The sequence below is a fragment of the Cibotium barometz genome, chromosome 66 (assembly GCF_041138505.1).
Source record: "Cibotium barometz isolate CiBa-2024 chromosome 66, ASM4113850v1, whole genome shotgun sequence".
Lineage (NCBI taxonomy): Eukaryota > Viridiplantae > Streptophyta > Polypodiopsida > Cyatheales > Cibotiaceae > Cibotium > Cibotium barometz.
This window is the reverse complement of record NC_141111.1, coordinates 1784142-1801002: the sequence shown is the minus strand read 5'-3', so window position 1 is coordinate 1801002 and position 16861 is coordinate 1784142. Positions and strand designations below refer to the sequence as shown.

The 16861-nt window shown below is 42.4% G+C and overlaps 1 long non-coding RNA gene across 3 annotated transcripts in view; it reads left to right on the top strand.

Moving 5' to 3' along the window:
* The window catches only part of LOC147602663 (uncharacterized), a 33728-nt gene extending 17281 nt beyond the window's left edge, over nt 1–16447 (top strand). The window contains exons 3-4 of one of the 3 annotated variants that reach the window (XR_015265751.1): nt 15030–15405; nt 16005–16447. This is a non-coding gene — a long non-coding RNA (uncharacterized LOC147602663). Of the gene's footprint in view, nt 1–15029 lie in introns of all 3 variants that reach the window. The other 2 variants (XR_015265749.1, XR_015265750.1) reach the window with 2 other exon arrangements.
* The last annotated feature ends 414 nt before the right edge of the window (nt 16448–16861 follow it).

The window sequence follows — 16861 nt, the reverse complement described above, 5'->3', positions numbered from 1 at the left end:
CTATATAGCAATATTTTACTATATAGTAATTTGTTGGTTATTGATTGCTATATAGTAATATTTTACTATATAGATTATTGTATAGGAAAGTTTTCTTAGATTAATTACTATATAGTGAATGCTTTCAAGACTTTTGTTATATAGAAACTTTTTACTATATAGTGATTTATTGCTAGTTTATTTGCTATATAGCAAGTGTTTTCCTAGAATGAAGAACTAGGAAGTGTTCCACTTTTCCTAGACCCAGACTTTTACTAGATATGTTCATTTTTTCTAGTAAACTATCTAGCAAAATGTTTTTTTTTCCTATATAGGAATGTGTTTAAAGTCCCTTGTGAGTACTATATCCACAATGAGAATGCGTTCTTGACATTGCCGCAATGTCGAGCATGATTTTGGGAGATCATAAGCCACCATGGTATGTACATTGCTAACATAGCCTTGAATCAATGCAATACAACGCGATGAGGAGGCCTAGCGGGTGAGGGACCCCTCCTCGTCGCGTTGTTGTATTGGAGTACTATAGCCACAATAAGAATGCGTTCTTGCCATAGCCGCAATGCCGAGCATGATGTTGGGTACATTGCCAACCTTGAATCAATGCAATACAACACGATGAGGAGGCTAACGGGTGATGGACCCCTCCTCGCGTTGTATTGCAGCCACAAAGAGATGCTCTCGAACATCTCTGCATTGCAGTACTGTAGCCACAGCGTATCCAAACTCATAAGCCGATAGCTCCAGTAACCTTGGAACTAATGGAGGCTTAAGATGCTTAATCTTAATTAAAACTCTCTTCCTTTCCTCTACGACGTACACAGGAACATAGCCTTTGGTGTCGTGGAATCAACCTTAGCATCAATTCTACAATCATGTAGCTTGTTAGGCATAAGTGGCACGATTAGTGACATTGCAGTGTTAATGAGATGCATTTTTGCCTAGCTTTCTATGTAAACTGTGAGCTTCATGAAAATTAAAACTAGAATTAAGGAGAAGTAGGGTGGATACAGCCTCTTCGAGTTGTATTGAATCAATGCAATTCAACGTGATGAGGAGGCCTAGCAGGTGAGGGACCCCTCCTCCTTGCATTGTATTGCACTACTGTAGCCACAATGAGAATGCTCTCGAACATCCATATATCAACATGCTTTCTCCCTAATTCCTTGGTCTATTGCATTACATAAGGATTGACCTTAGAAGCCTTTTTTCTCTTATGGAGAGGAGCATACTCATCATCCAGGTCCACAAGAAAATCTAGAAAAAGATGAATTTAGATTCGAAAAGAAAAGAGATAAAACTAATATAATAATATTATTTTTGCACTTTTTTGGGATTCCAGGAGGAGAAGGAAAGCCCTTAAAGGGCCCATTTGGAGCCCGAATTCCCCCTAATGTAGTAAGCAAATCAAAGTATTCTTCAACCCGAGAGATTGAGTTACTTGTTCTTTGATATGTCAACTTTTGAGGCTGTTTGCTTTGTCTTGTAGACCTCCTAAGAGCAGCCATGTGATGTTCTTCATGTGTATCCTCATCTGTATCATTATTAAGATGAAATTCAACTTCAATTTCATCTCTACTAGCATGTGGTAGAGGCATTAGCAAGTTGTCCTTTTCATTGTTTTCAATTGTATGACTTGTAAGATCATTCCAATCTGCATATTCATCCACAATAACATCCCTAGATGTAAAAACACTTCTCTTGCTAGGATCATATAACCTGTTTGCTTTGCTAACATTACTATGACCCATGAGAACACATTTGATGGATTTGCAATCCAATTTCTTCATGTTCTTATTAGCCACATGAGCATATGCAATGCTCGCAAACACTTTCAAATGACTTACTGTAGGTTTTTGACCTATAAAGGCTTCATACGGAGTTATGCCTTTTAAGGCTTCTATGGGGGACCTATTCATGGGATAACAATAAGTATTAATAGCTTCAGCCCAAAACATAGTTATTTGTAATTTGGTTTTGATTGTTAACTGTTTTGAGGTACTTTTAGATTCAAACAAGTTATTCAATTTATCCCATCCTTGGGATTCTTCACATCAATGAGTTGACCAAGTAACTCATCCTTCACATTTTGCCTCAGCAAATGACCACCAAGCATAGCATTCTTATCCCATTTACTTTGGGCTTCACCATCATCTTTAGGCCTTTAATCTTCATCTAGCACCATGCTCAACAATCATGAAGAAAGAGGTTTGTCTCCATTCAGTATTTCCATGTGCCATAGTTGCTCTCACTGAGCTTTTCTAAAGATTCAAGGTTGATGTTTCTCAAAGATTCAATCTCTCCTTTCTCAAATAAGAGAAGAATAAGAATACTCAAGAGAAAATTCTCACACACTCACTAGGCTTGCTAAGTAGAATCACTCATACAAAGCTTAGGTGTAGAGCAAGGGTGGGCTTTGATACCATGTGAAAGTACAAAGATGGCAATTGGCTATAACTCCAGCACTTAAACAATGATAATGAAGTATAAATCAAGCCAAGATATGATTGGAAGCACAAGCTTATATTGACAATAACAAAACTGCCAACAAGTACAACACTAATCTCAATCTAAGGCTGAGGGAGAATCACTCAATCAACTCTCAAATGAAATTTTCTGAGACCTAAGACAATTCCTCAGCTATGCGCTGTAACAATCTGAGTCGGGGTTATCCTGTCAGAATACGCAGCGGAGATGATGACCAAATTTGGGAACACAAGAGCAAAAACGCAGGCAGAAAAACAGCACAAGAGAGAGAGAGATGTAGGCATGTAACTCTGCTCTATATACACAAGAAGATTCCGAGGAATGATACAAATGAGGTATGGGGGCTGGGGTCCTATATATACCTCCCTAGAGGGCAGTCGGCCAGCATAAAGAAAAGCCCACGACTGATAAAAGATCCCACGACTGCATAAATGCAGTCGGCCAGCAAACTGGTGCCCACGATTGATGAAAACCAGTCGGCCAGCAGCAAGAGTGCCCACGACTGATAAACACCCAGTCGGCCAGCACTGTACTGCTCTTGGCACCCTCTGGCAACCCTCCCAAGCCTCAGAAAAATGGAAAAAAATAGGGGAAAAATGCGGAGAGTGGGAAAAAATGGGAAAACACCTCATAAGGGCGGGCACACCCACAACAAAGGCCCTGGTGTATAAAACTAGACAGGAGATGACTTCTAACACTCCCTCTCAGCTCCTGGCTGTGTAACCAACCACTGGGAGCTGGGGTGCCGCCTGAGCAAATCCTGAGAGCGACTTCATGAAGAGGTCCACTGTACTGTCCTCCGTCGAACAGAACTCCAGCAAGATGTCATCAGCAACGATCTGTTCACGAACAAAGTGCCTCTGGATGACCATGGGTTCCTCCAGTGGAAGCCCAAGCCTGCTATGCAACCTCCTGTTGCTCCGTAAAACTGCTCCTGGGCCATAAGTAGATCCCCTTGTGTCCGAATCTCTTCCCCAAACCGAGTCACTCCAACCGTGGAGTCGGACTCCATCCAACAATCCCCCTCCTGTGTACAAGAGTCCATATCCTTCGCATGCCGCAGAAACCACAGGAAACGCAATCTTGCCTCCCAAAGAGACATCTGCAACCAAGAGCTCAACTGCCTCATCAGGAAGCTCCCGTCCAATCTGGTGTCCATCAACCAGATCAATGAACCATACAGCTTCTGAGTCATAGAGACATCACACTGCTCACAAGGATCAACACCTGTTACGGTGCACAAATAAGTGCGGGAAACCTGATGAAACCTGTCAACCACCCCCTCTGAATTCGGAACCACAAAGCCTGGAGAAACCACCTCCTTCTGCAAGTAAGCACCTGCCACCTGCTTGGCTTTCCGAAAGGTCCCCGTGGAGAGAACATCCTCAACTACTGGAAGTTCTATGTCCCGAACACTACGAGACATCAGAGCATAAGTGACTTGTTCAGCTTCCTCTGACTCACGAACACAAGAACTACCAACATCAGTACTGGAAAGTTCCTGCCAAGTGCTGCCTTCTACTGGCAAGCTATCCACCACCTGGTCTCGGGAAAGCCCGCACCTGCAGCATATCCACACTTGAGTAGCCATTACCAAACTGCCACTCATCACAATCCTGAGGACTTGGGAGAGAGAGTGCTGAAAGCCTATAAACTCCATTCTCCACTCTGCCTTCCCAAACCACTTGGCCTTCTACTTTGTCCCGGAGAGCAACAAAATGCTCATCAAACTCCACCCGTACGCCAGTCTTGCAAACCTGATGCACTGATGAAAACCAAGTGTCGAGACATACAACACCTGGGAGGAATGCTTCCCTCCTCTGCCATCGAGAACTATCTCCATCCTGCCCTCACTATGAACTGGGATAGTGGACGTATCTCGAGTAAGAATATGACCAGAAAGTCTGCAGAGATCCTGTAAACCGGAACGGGAAGGAGTCATGTGCCTGGAAGCACCAGAGAATCCACTCCCGAGTATCCGTTGCGGAGAGTCCTCCAATCTCCTCCTTGCCTGAAGAAAATGAAGCATCGGTGTCCATCACCTCCAGGTGCACAAAGGCCGAAGTCTTCATGATTACTGCTGAGGAGTCTGCACCGTTCTCGGTCTTTCGCTTGGGACACTGCCTCCAATAGTGGCCTTTCTCGCCACAATCATTACAGGTCCTCTCTGCCTTCAGTTTCTCGCGGTCAGCGTCGGACTTCTTCTCATAAGACTTCTCCGATGAAGCCTTCCCTTTGCTCGAGTTACGGCCTTTCGACCGTTGGCCAGTTAAGGCCTCCGAACCTCCACCCTGAGGAGGGTTCGTAAATCGTTCCTCCTGGTCCAGGACCATGGACACAAGCTCCTCCCACATGATGGTGCTGAGCCTGCCACCACTGGTAATCAAAAAGGAGTAAAATGGTGAGTACGTAGAGGGCAAATGTGACAGCAACGTGATGGCCATGTCCTCTGACGATATCTCCTTTCTAGCCTGAAGAACCTCCTGCTGAAGAGCATGCAGCTTGTTAATATGCTCCCGCATCGTCGACGACTTTGCAGGGCTCATAACCTGCATCTGTACTTCCAAGGAAATCCTCTTCATGGGTGATACCTTGTTGTAAAGTGAGGCCAAATGCTGCCATATACCTCTGGCCAGCGTCATATGCTTTACATGATTGATTACCTGTGGTGTGCAGTTGAGGAAAATAGACGAACGGACCTTGGCATTGACACGATCCCACATCTGTGTCTGGGCCTCCCGATCCTTTCGGGTTGACGGTAACTCCCCTTCCTCTACTTCCGGCCGTGGAATACCAACAAAGACGAAATCGGCGAGGTCGTAAGACTTCAGAACAGATTCCATCATCACCTTCCATATGCCGTAGTTGCTCCCATCCAACTGACGGTCCACCGGGAACGTGGGGAGTGTCGGGATCTTCACATGTCTCTCGGCCATCTCAAACAGATCTGCCATAGCGGGGATCTGAAAAGGGTGGGTGGCTGGGAGCAAAGAAGAACTAAAACCTGCAAGTGGTTGTCTAGCAAATCAGCCCGCCTTCCTCTTGCACCTTCTCTTCCCGATCAGCCCAAAACAGTCCACCAATCAGCCACAAAAACAGTCCTCCTCTTGCTCATACAAATCCCAAGACCTATCTAGAGCCTAGGGCTCTGATACCATGTCAGAATACGCAGCGGAGATGATGACCAAATCTGGGAACACGAGCAAAAACGCAGGCAGAAAAACAGCACAAGAGAGAGAGATGTAGGCGTGTAACTCTGCTCTATATACACAAGAAGATCCCAAGGAATGATACAAATGAGGTATGGGGGCTGGGGTCCTATATATACCTCCCTAGAGGGCATTCGGCAGCATAAAGAAAAGCCCACGACTGATAAAAGATCCCATGACTGCATAAATGCAGTCGGCCAGCAAACTGGTGCCCATGACTGATGAAAACCGGTCGGCCAGCAGCAAGAGTGCCCACGACTGATAAACACCCAGTCGGCCAGCACTGTACTGCTCTTGGCACCCTCTGGCAGCCCTCCCAAGCCTCAAAAAAATGGGAAAAAATAGGGGAAAAATGCGGAGAGTGGGGAAAAATGGGAAAACACCTCATAAGGGCGGGCACACCCACAACAAAGGCCCTGGTGTATAAAACTAGACAGGAGATGACTTCTAACATATCCAAGGCTTGTTACAATCAGTGCTTGTTATGTGCTTTTATAGTTGCCTACATACAACTGTGAGCTGAAGTAAAACTGCACTGTAAAGATTTGATTCTTGAAGCCACATAAGTGATGATCTTATCAATCCCTTAGCTAGATTGTAGATCTTGATGTGTAGAAAAACTTTGTAGAAGGCGCCACCTTCATCCAATGGCTGCACTTTCCTGTAGAAGCCCACCAATGCAAGTAGGTAGGTGCAGTCTTGATTTCTTGCAGTTTCTAGCCATCAATATTGGAGCCTTTATTCTTGGTGATTAAGATTAGATCTAGAAGATCCCAATAGAAAGGTTGTAGCTTAGATTATGTTGTGTATTTCATCTTTTTACATCACTCCATTTTGACGGTTGGATCTTAAGATATGGGCTCTACGAATCAACATTCTGAAACTGTGCTTGCCTGAAATTTCTCCTATGATATAGAAGCACTTTTGATCTTTACAAATGCACGTTTTTTTGCCTTTTACCATTGAATGATTGTAATGGTTTCCTTTTATTTTGGGCTAGTCATGCCCATGGCATGTCCATGACTGTAGCACTACCCATTGCTATAAAGCACTCCACTGCTATATAGCACAATTGAGCACACATGCTAGGGATGATGTGAGCTTGCATACTTTAACACCAAAGGGAAGAAGTAAAAATTGTCCAGCCACATATGGGTGAAGTGCCAGTTATTCAACCATCTGATAATAGAAGGTGAAGGTTGTCACAGTTAACATCACTTTGTCGTTGTTCGGTCAAGACCCGACAGTTTAGTGGTTTTGGCTGACCTAGTCGGCTCTTAGAGAGCAATGATTATCGCCAACTTTGCCCAATGCGACAAGCCAGCGCTAAGCGTTGAGCTACCAGTCTTCTCATGCTTAGGGGAGTTAATCAAGACTATATGCAGGTTAGTTCTTAGATCCTTCATGTTTCCGGATAGGAGTTAACACACAGATATGCATGTAACAATTGACACTAAGTAGATAGAACTATGCAGTACAGAATAGAGACAAGAGAGAGACTGACCCAAAAGATATTCTTGAATATTAGCTCAGAATCTCAAAAGTACATCAATCCCCCCTCTACTGATCTCATGTCTTACATAACATATCTTGGAGAGTTCCCACTTTTGCTTCTTACATCCAATCAAGTACTACCTGTTTACAAAAAGCCATTGCAAGGTTGTTACAAAACAAGAAGTCTTAACACATGATCTGTTTGTTACAAAAGGGAACGTTGGGCGGTGGCCAAATGGGCTGATTGGCCACCAACACACCTGGCGATCACGGTGGATATGCAAAGCCCACTTCTCCTACTAGCCTCTGGAAAATTTCAAAATTTTGTAGATCCGAAATGTGGTTCCAACTCCGGACCATGCTATCTAGACACCTTATGGCTTGTTCCATCCTCCTTCCTCTGGTTCAAGCTAAGTGGTGGTGCCCCCTGATACAAACGGCATTGGCCATTACTGGCTATACCCGGGCTCAGAGGCTCTTCTCCAGTTGCTTATTGATCCACGCCTAGCCTTGTTCATTCATCGGCCCTTCTAAATTGTACTTCTGTAGGCCGTGCATCTGGATACTTGCCCTTGGCTCTCTTCATTACTACAAGCAGGGTTGTCACGGTACAAAAATATGATACCGTACGGGATTTTTTGGTACGATATGAAATTTTCGGATACCGTACGATAAAATACAGTTTTTATTTTTTACACTTACAACCTATGGAGCTTCAAGCTTGAATGTGAGGGAAGGTTGGGAGGGGAGGAGTCTACAGTGCTTGAGGAACCAGAACATGGATATGTGTCTCTCCCGGTTGGATCTCTCGATTGTCTCCAAAAAAGAACCTGGATGGGTAATGCAATACCAAAGGTCTCCCAGTGTAGCGTTTATGACTAAGGGACCGTCCTTGCACAAATACGAGGAGTGCATCTAGGGTGATAATGTTAGGGACTCCTCTCTAGATCAAAATGGCCATGTTCAAATCTTCTCCCTCGTACATAACTTGAGAATCTAATTGTCTAGCCTACCTATACCAGGGATCCCCAAGTGATGTAGCAAGATTCTCTCATCCTACCAATCAAGTGTACACTACCAGTCTACCTCGCCATATTTTTTAGGTCTCTCAACAACCCCATATGGAATACTGAGTGGACACAAAAGTTGCGAAGTATTGCGAGCATTTGGGATCTTCGTAAAGCAAGGTTTCTATATTTTTTTTAAGCATTTGGAAAAAAAAAATTTCAAGGAAAAATGGTTTTTGGGAAAAAAACCCTAAAAATACCGTACGATATCGTACTGTACCGTACGAATATGTTCGTACGCGTACGAGAAACAACTATGACTACAAGTTGCTGCTATGTCGGCTATGAAGGCATGAGGTTCTATGCTTTCCGGATAGATAGGATTATCTTTAAAAATTGTTTGTTCTAGTTCTCTCGGCCCCCTTCTGTTGCCCTGGCTCCACTTCCAGCCGTAGGACAAAATTCTGGGCTGATTCACCCTTGATACTTCCTTTGATGTTTCTGCCAGCTTACTTCGTTGGTGAGGTGCATTGACAGTGGATCTGGCGTTGCGTTTTTCTCCTGGGGAAGGGCTTATGTCTTTATGGCCTAATCCAGCCTGTGCAAGCGATTCTAACTTAGTCATGAAATTAACTATGTTGCTCCAATTGGAAGGCCTCAAGGCTCTTGCTTGTTGTTGAGCCGTGTACACTAGTTGTTGCATACATTGTAGTGTCGTTGCCTTCCAAGCACTTATGCTCTTCTACCTTGACTCTTCCTGTAGCTTTACTTGCCACTCCTCTTTAGTCTTTTTCTCTCAATTGGCCCACCCCTAGAAATCTTGTATCATTTTGTCCTTGCCTACAATTCCATGGCATGGGCTTTCATCATAGCATCCGTCTGTTCTGTCCTCTTCTTGATTTCAGCCTTGGCAACATGATCCAACATCCATCTATTCTGTTTTCTTCTTGATTTTAGCCGCCTTGGTAGTTGTGTCAATGCCACATTAAGCTCATTTATGTTTATTTTTCTTACCTTGCCCCTTTCCATTCTTGTGGGTGTGGGTGCCTCTACTTCATTAAACTTTTGATGGTCTTGCCATCTTGCCTTTGCTTCTCCTTGAATTCCTCGATCGGTGCCTCTAGTTCCTCCACCTAGACCCTTAGAGGCCATTCATGATTCACTTTTTCTTCAAATTTCTTTGTGGCTGCCCAAGCATATTCTTTTAGTTCATTTGTCGGGATATGATCCAGTGCTGAGTCGGTCCATAGGACTATCTTATGTTTCTGCTCTGTCGGTTTCTTTCCTTCTCCTTTCAAGATAGAAAATTTCTTTTTCTAGGCTTCCACTTCCTGTCGTAGCTCTTCATTCTCTTTCTATAGTTCTTTAGTCTTGCTGCCCCCACCCCCGCGTCTACTGCTTCTTACCTCATTTTCATCTCTACTCGAGGCTGGTGTGTCCAGAGCCTTTCTTGATTGTAGGCCTGAGGATGGAGCTAGATATCCCAAGCCTCTGTGGACTCTCGTCTTCTGGCTAATGAGGGGTTATTTATTTTCAGGAAAGTGTGGGTGCTTCCATTACTGATTTTAACTTTTCCAAGTAACTCCCCCACACCTCCATGAGGTCTTCCATCACATGATTTTCCCAATTTTCCATGTTCTCTACCTCCAACTCATGCACTTCTGGGATACTCCTCAGTATCCAGTACTGCCACGCATGCCTTTTCCTTCACCAATGCCATTTTTTTATGTCTGCCCTGTTTTGGACATTCATTATGACCCTCAGGTGCTCCTCCCGAATTAGGACCCTCTAGCTAAAAATCTAGATGGGGGACCATGGTGAGCACAAGCATGGCCCCCATGGTGGTAAGATTGATCGTCTGGAGAACCCTTAACCTTGTAGGTACCTCTAATGAGTTTTCATGCATGTATATTCTATGATTTGACTCCAATTCAACACCAACAAGACCTCTCCCTGGTTGATGTATTCATCACAAAGAAGCCAATCTATAAGCATCATGCTATGAGATCTAGACATAATATCATGCCATGCCAACCAAAGCATGCGTTGACTTCCATCTATCCATGGGGTGGTCCTAGTGCTCATTCTGCCAATTACAAGTTACGGACCACTTCTACCAACTATCTCATGATGAAGGGTCCACACCACTTTCACAACCAATGGAGGTTTGGCAGCATGAAGAACTTCTACATCACCTATCACTTTTCATGTTGCCTTGATAAGCTGGCTTGCCATTAGGGTTGCCTAAAGCTTCCCATCACTTTCCCTGCATCCGGTCTCAAACTATATGACTTAACCTTCCCATCACCTTTCCCTGCATCCGGTCTCAAACTATATGACTTAACCTTGGCATCTACTCAAGGTGTATCCTGGACCATCCACACCTGCCACCCCAAAAAAAGCTTCACCATCAACTTGGGTGTGACATGAGTGTTGGAAATTGGGGGCCACTTCCTGGGAGGTCACCTATCCCAATAGCATGTTTAACCTCCACCACTTCCTGGGAGGTCACCAATCCCAGTGGTGTTTACACCATTGCACGCTTAACCTCCACGACTCTAATCCCTTCCAAGCCATGAAAATTGGTGGAGGGATGATAATGGCCCTAGTCTTCTATTATTTATGTATGATCTCATTATCCATGGCACTATGCATGTGGTATGTAGACGGTCAGGCCATGACCTTCCAACACCCTCCCTTGGCCAGGACGTAGGGTACCCAGAGCCTCTTACGACACTTTGATCAAAGGTTTGTCTGCTCTCATAGAGATATCACTTGGCTATTCCAGCATATGATTTCCTTCTAGTGAATACTACAGGCATACCAGCACGACGTAGCCTTCTTATAGAGATGTCACCCGACTATTCTAGCATATGCTCTCACGCCTACTAGTGATTACTACAGGAATAACAACATGACGTAGCCTTCTTAGCCATACATGCATTCGACCTTCATTCAGCTTCACCTAGAGGAATTGGCAAGTTGACCAGCTCCGCTAACATCCTAACATGCCCTCTCTGGCTCTGATACCATGTTGGAAATTGGGGGCCACTTCCTAGGAGGTCACCTGTCCCAGTAGCGTTCACGCCAACACCACTCTAATCCCTTCCAAGCCATGAAAATTGGTAAAGGATGGATGATAATGGCCCTAGCCTTCTATTATTTATGTATGATCTCATTATCCCTGGCACTATGCATGTGTTATGTAGATGGCTAGGCCGTGACCTTCCAACAATGAGCACAATTCTCATCACCATAGGCATCATTAGAAAGGGGGGTCTGCTGTTAGACATTCCATTAGTTAAATTAATATGGTTTCACCCGCTTGACCTTCCATGAGGTGCTTCGCCATCTTACCCGCGTTGCTTAACTTTTGTAAGATGTTTTGGAACATATAAATCAGCCTTACCATGTGCTTAATGTCAAATAGGGAAAGTCTATAGACTAAGTGTACATAGTTTCTTAAGACTAGTAATAAAAGGTCACGCTAATTTTAAGTTTTTAAGTTTAGTTAGCCTAGTGTGAAAACTAGTCACTTGTAAGTCATTTTTTAAAATAAGAAATCCTTGCAATAGTTTTCTTATGAGCTCTCCTCCTTCTCTCTTCTTGAATTCTTGCATGTTATTATATTTTAACCTGCTTGATGTCAGCTTGTTTGAATAGGTGTGATTTTTAGTTTTCCTCTTCCATGAGCTTCTTCTTTCCCTACCTTCTGTGAGAGAGAATTGCAAAGGACCATCTCTTCTTGTCTCCATCTAGGCATTATTGAGAGATCTCCCTTCACCCCTCCGGTGTGACAATGGAGTTAGGATGTGATGGTGGACAAGTTAGCACACCCATACTGGGAAGAAGTTGCATTTTGTACTTCAAAGGAAAGTCCTAAAGACATGTGATTTGGAAAGGCTAAGTTCAAGTCAAGAGCTTACCTTGCCAAAGCATGTGTTTTTGGATTTTTCCTTCGAGCCGCACATGTAACTTCCCATAATGGGTGGTCTAGTTCGTCCATTGTGTCCTCACTCCACTGTCAAACCAAAATGCTCCTTGCGAAAGTGATTAAGGGAGAGCTCTCAATGCCTAGATGCAAGCAAGAACATATGGTCCTTTGCAATAGTTCCCTCTCACAAAAGGTAAGGAAAGAAGAAGCTCATGGAAGAGGGAAACCTACAATCACACCTATTCAAACAAGCATCCATCAACCAAGTAAGAATACAATAGCAAGCAAGAAGCCAAAAGAAGGAGAACTTGCAAGACAAATATTACAAGGGAATGATTTTAAATTGCTTGTTATAAAAAATGACTTATATACAAGTGACTAGTTTTCACACTAGGTCGGCCAAGCTTAAAAATGATTCGATCTCTATTACTAGTCTAAAGCAATTATATACACTAAGTCTACAGACTTTCCCTATTTGCCATTAAGTGCATGGTAAGGCTATAGCCCGTGTTATAAAAGTTAAGGGTCCCTTCTTTGTGCGAGTAAGATGGTGAAGCTTTTTATGGTAGGTTGGGTAAGCAAAACCATGTTAACCAATGGAGTAGTTAACATATCCCCCTTCCTAATGGTGACCCTATCCTTATATCACCCAAGTCGATGGTGAAGCTGCTACCTAGAAGAAAGGTGTGGATGGTCTAGGATACACCATAGAGTGGGATGACCAAGGTTAAGTGGTATAGTTTGTGGCCAAATTTTACATAGCAAAGTGATGGGAAGCTTGGGCATCCGTAATTATAGGCAACATGAAAAGTGATTGGCAATGTAGAAGTCCTTTATGTAGGCCTCCATTGGTTATGGAAGTGGCATGGAGCCTTTATATCATGAGATAGTTGGTAGAAGCAGTCTTCACCTTGTAATTGGCGAAATAAGTGCCAAGACCACCATGTAATGATTAACATCAATAGATGGCAGTCTAGAACACCTTGGCAAGATGGGGTATTATGTATGGATCTCATAATGTTATATGCTTAGAGATTAAGCTTCTTTGTGGCAAATATGTCAGGAGGTTTTGTTGGTGTTGAATTTGAGTCAAAGGAGAAGATTTAGGTATGGAAGCTTGTTAGCAATACCTGCAAGAGGTTGTGGGTTCTCTAGGTCAAAGGTCATACCACCATGGGGGCCAGGTCTCTCGTGAAAGGAGGTGGTAAAGGTAGTAATGCTGTCATAGAAACGAACCCCTGGGAATTTTCTCTCCCCCAAATTACGAGAGTGAAACGAGTTGCTTTAGCATGAACGTGGCCTCTTTCAAGGAGAAAAATTGTGTAGCTTTTAATAAAATTGAGAGAGAGAGAGAGAGAGAGAGAGAGAGAGAGAGAGAGAGAGAGAGAGAGAGAGAGATGTGTGTGTGTGTGTGTATACACATCTCTCTCATAAACAAAAAATAAAACATGTAACTTACATGAAGTGATGCAAAATGGTCTATTTTTGGTAATATTCTATAAAAGGGATATATTGTACCTTTCAAAGATTAGTGTACATAATACAAAGTATACTAGGGTACATAATTTTTACTTTCTAGCATCTTATGTGTATGTTGTCTACCTACATTAGGTAGATTTCCTTAGAGTTAGGAGAGTACAGCTGCGCTTGAGAAAAGAGATTTGGGATCTTTTCTTAGTAGAGTAGATAGGTGTGGTCAGGGTTGGTGATCCATACTAGGAGATTTACCACATGCTAGAGGTTAAGGCAAGGGTGTTCTTTACAAACGGTTGCCATTTTAGGAAGCAGTGTTGGACTTGGGGCCAAGACTTCTAAAAATGGTGTTGGTCTAGAAATAGTAGGTGCTGTAGAAGTTTTAACCGAAGTTTTCTGTTCAAGTGCTAGCCTTGACAAGGTGAGGAGGACTAGCCACCATTAGCCTTAGGAACGGCCTTAAAGTGCTTTCAGATATCTCAGTCTCCAACCAGCTCCTTGGTGGATAATTGATTGGAGTTTTCAATTGATGAGAATATCTATAGTGTGCAAATGGGGAAGATTGTGACACTCCTCCAACTAGGGCATACATGGCACCAATATCTCTACACCAAGCATCAACAAAGTAGGCAGTAGGACTCAGTCATGATGACATGGTGGTTGATGTGGCAAATTTGTTGACATGGGAATCAAGTGAATTATATGCATTTTTTTTAATGTTCAATTTTCATGGGATTCTGGGCCTAGCCGACTTCCATATTGGGGACTATATAAGCACGAGTTTGGATCCTCATTTTATTGATCTCATAATTCTAGATTCATGGGTTGCAGTAGAGCAGGCGAAGGCTACTAGAATAGTCAAGGGCATCACAAGAAGCTAGCATTAATGCATGAAGGGTGATTACAAGGGCTGAGAGCTAATTTATCATATTTTATAAAAAGGATCTATACGAGTACTCAAGGCGCGCATTGCTGCGGTATGTAAAAGACATTAAGAAAGAAATGGAAGCTGGAATAAAAAGGGTCAATCGAAGGGTTTTTTTCTCTTATTTTTTAGAAATTCAAGATTTCTCTTTTCTCTCCTCTCCTTGTGCCTTGGTTGTCCATGGTTAATATGTAATAAATAATATAAAGTAGTCAAGAATGCCATCTATTTATTGAATGGAGAACTGATTCTTGATCGTAAGCTTGTTCAACGCTCTTTAGCTGATTTGTTATTGCTATTTATTCTAACTAATGGTTATATAATCACAAGATTAAGAGCTCTTTAATCCATCACATTACATCCAATTACTGGCATTATGAAATTGATTCAAATTACTTGTTTCAATTTAAATTTATTTTTTTAATTGCATTATCTAAAGTTCTTGCACTTGTTATACATTTTTAACTCTAACAGCTTAATTTTATTATTGTTGAAAAATATAGGAGGGAGGCTTAAAAAAAGAAGACGACCTTTCTCGTTGACCTCAGTGTGATGACACATGGAGACATTAGAAATGAGGTCAACAGCAAAGAGGTGGACACATCAACAATGAGTGGTAGAGGAGGGATGTTGTCACCTGCCTTGACAAGGGTGGCAAACCTGCCTTCATCGGCATGATTTTTGCAATACAATGGTTGTCCCTATTTTTTATAGATACTTAGTACTACAATGAAATTTATACTCATAAAAATTAACAAATGTATTTAAAAAAAATCTAGACTAAATATTATGCTAGTGCTCCGACTATTAATGGGATTTGAGATACAACAAAGCATGGGTACGACTTGCTACTAGTAGAGCTCGGAGCCTGGACCAAAGGTATGTGGTCAAATAATGCAATATTATTTAAAATGTGATTATTCTTTAATTTTAGTAATATGGTAAATAATTTCATAGTAATAAAGGTTTGATTTGTAAATATATATTAGAGGCCGGATTGTTGCCTTTCCTTCCCTCTCCCCCAACCAGTGTCATAGACATGAGAACATTGAGTGTGACGATGAGGGGGAGGATCATAGACACTATGTAGCTTAGATGATGAGGATCATTAGATTAGTAGCTAGAGTGATAGGGCCTATTTTGGTTGCACTTCAATCCGGACAGCTTTTATAGTCAGTTTTTTTGTGATCACGTATCCATTATTAATTTTGTGCATGGCCATGGATCCATGCCATGCATATGCTATGGTACTTTTTGTCACGGTTTTTTCGTCCATCTTTCTGTGGTTGATTGGGGACGCCTAATAACCACTATGTTCATAGCATGGCACTTGGGTGATTCCGAATATTCCATGTGTAGGACATATGAAATTAAGGATAGCTGGAACTAAGTGTTGGATTTATTACTTATGTGTTGTCGTTGTGGATTTTTAGCATGTGTTGCTAACTTGTAGCGTGTTTGAATGGACAACCTTGTAGGTTGGTGAGATTGACGAGCTTTGTGCTTGTAAGCCGGAATGGCTGGGACGTGATGGCGACGATATGGTGTGAGCTGTTATTGGGATGGTTCTCATTTTGGTTTTTTTTTGCGTAGTATCTACTACGAGATTTTGTATTGTTGTTGGCCGCTCCATTTTAATGTATTCGGGCGTGGACCTATTGAGCCGCCCACTTTTGTTATATTGGGCGTGGACTTATTTATTTGCACGTGAATTAGCCCTTGGGGTTCTTTTTGTAATTCTCTTTTAGTGGTTAGATAGGAACACTTTACCTAAGCTTGTGTTAAAAGCAACCCCCATTTTTGTAAAGGGCAAGCCCATGCATAAGAGGGCATCTATTTTTGGCTTATGGGCTATATTTATTAATAAAGCATAAATACTCAAGAGGTGGAAGAATGCTGACACTTCTTGAGGGGGGATAGATTGCACCCAATGATTCTCTTTTGTGTTTTCATGCTATACTATGTTTTTATGATTATTTATTAATTTTTTGGTTATGGTAATATGAGTGAAGTGATGAACCAGATGGTATTTGGTTGGATGGTGTGTCTTCCCATGATCTGAGTGGTTTCAGTGGTATCAGAGCAAAGGGAGGAGAGAAGGTGAAAAATATTGAGAAAAATCAAAGGGAGGAAGGCTTTGCAAAAGAAAGAAAGAAGGTACGTGTAAATTTTCTGGTTTCTGTGAAAGAAGGTACGTTTAAATTTTTTGGTTTCTATGAAAGAAGAAAAATTAAAGGGTTGGAGGCTTGGTTGAAGGTCTTTTTCAAGGTCACATCAAAGCATATATCCAAGGGGTAAAGACTTTACCCAAAGCCTTAAACAAAGGCATAATACA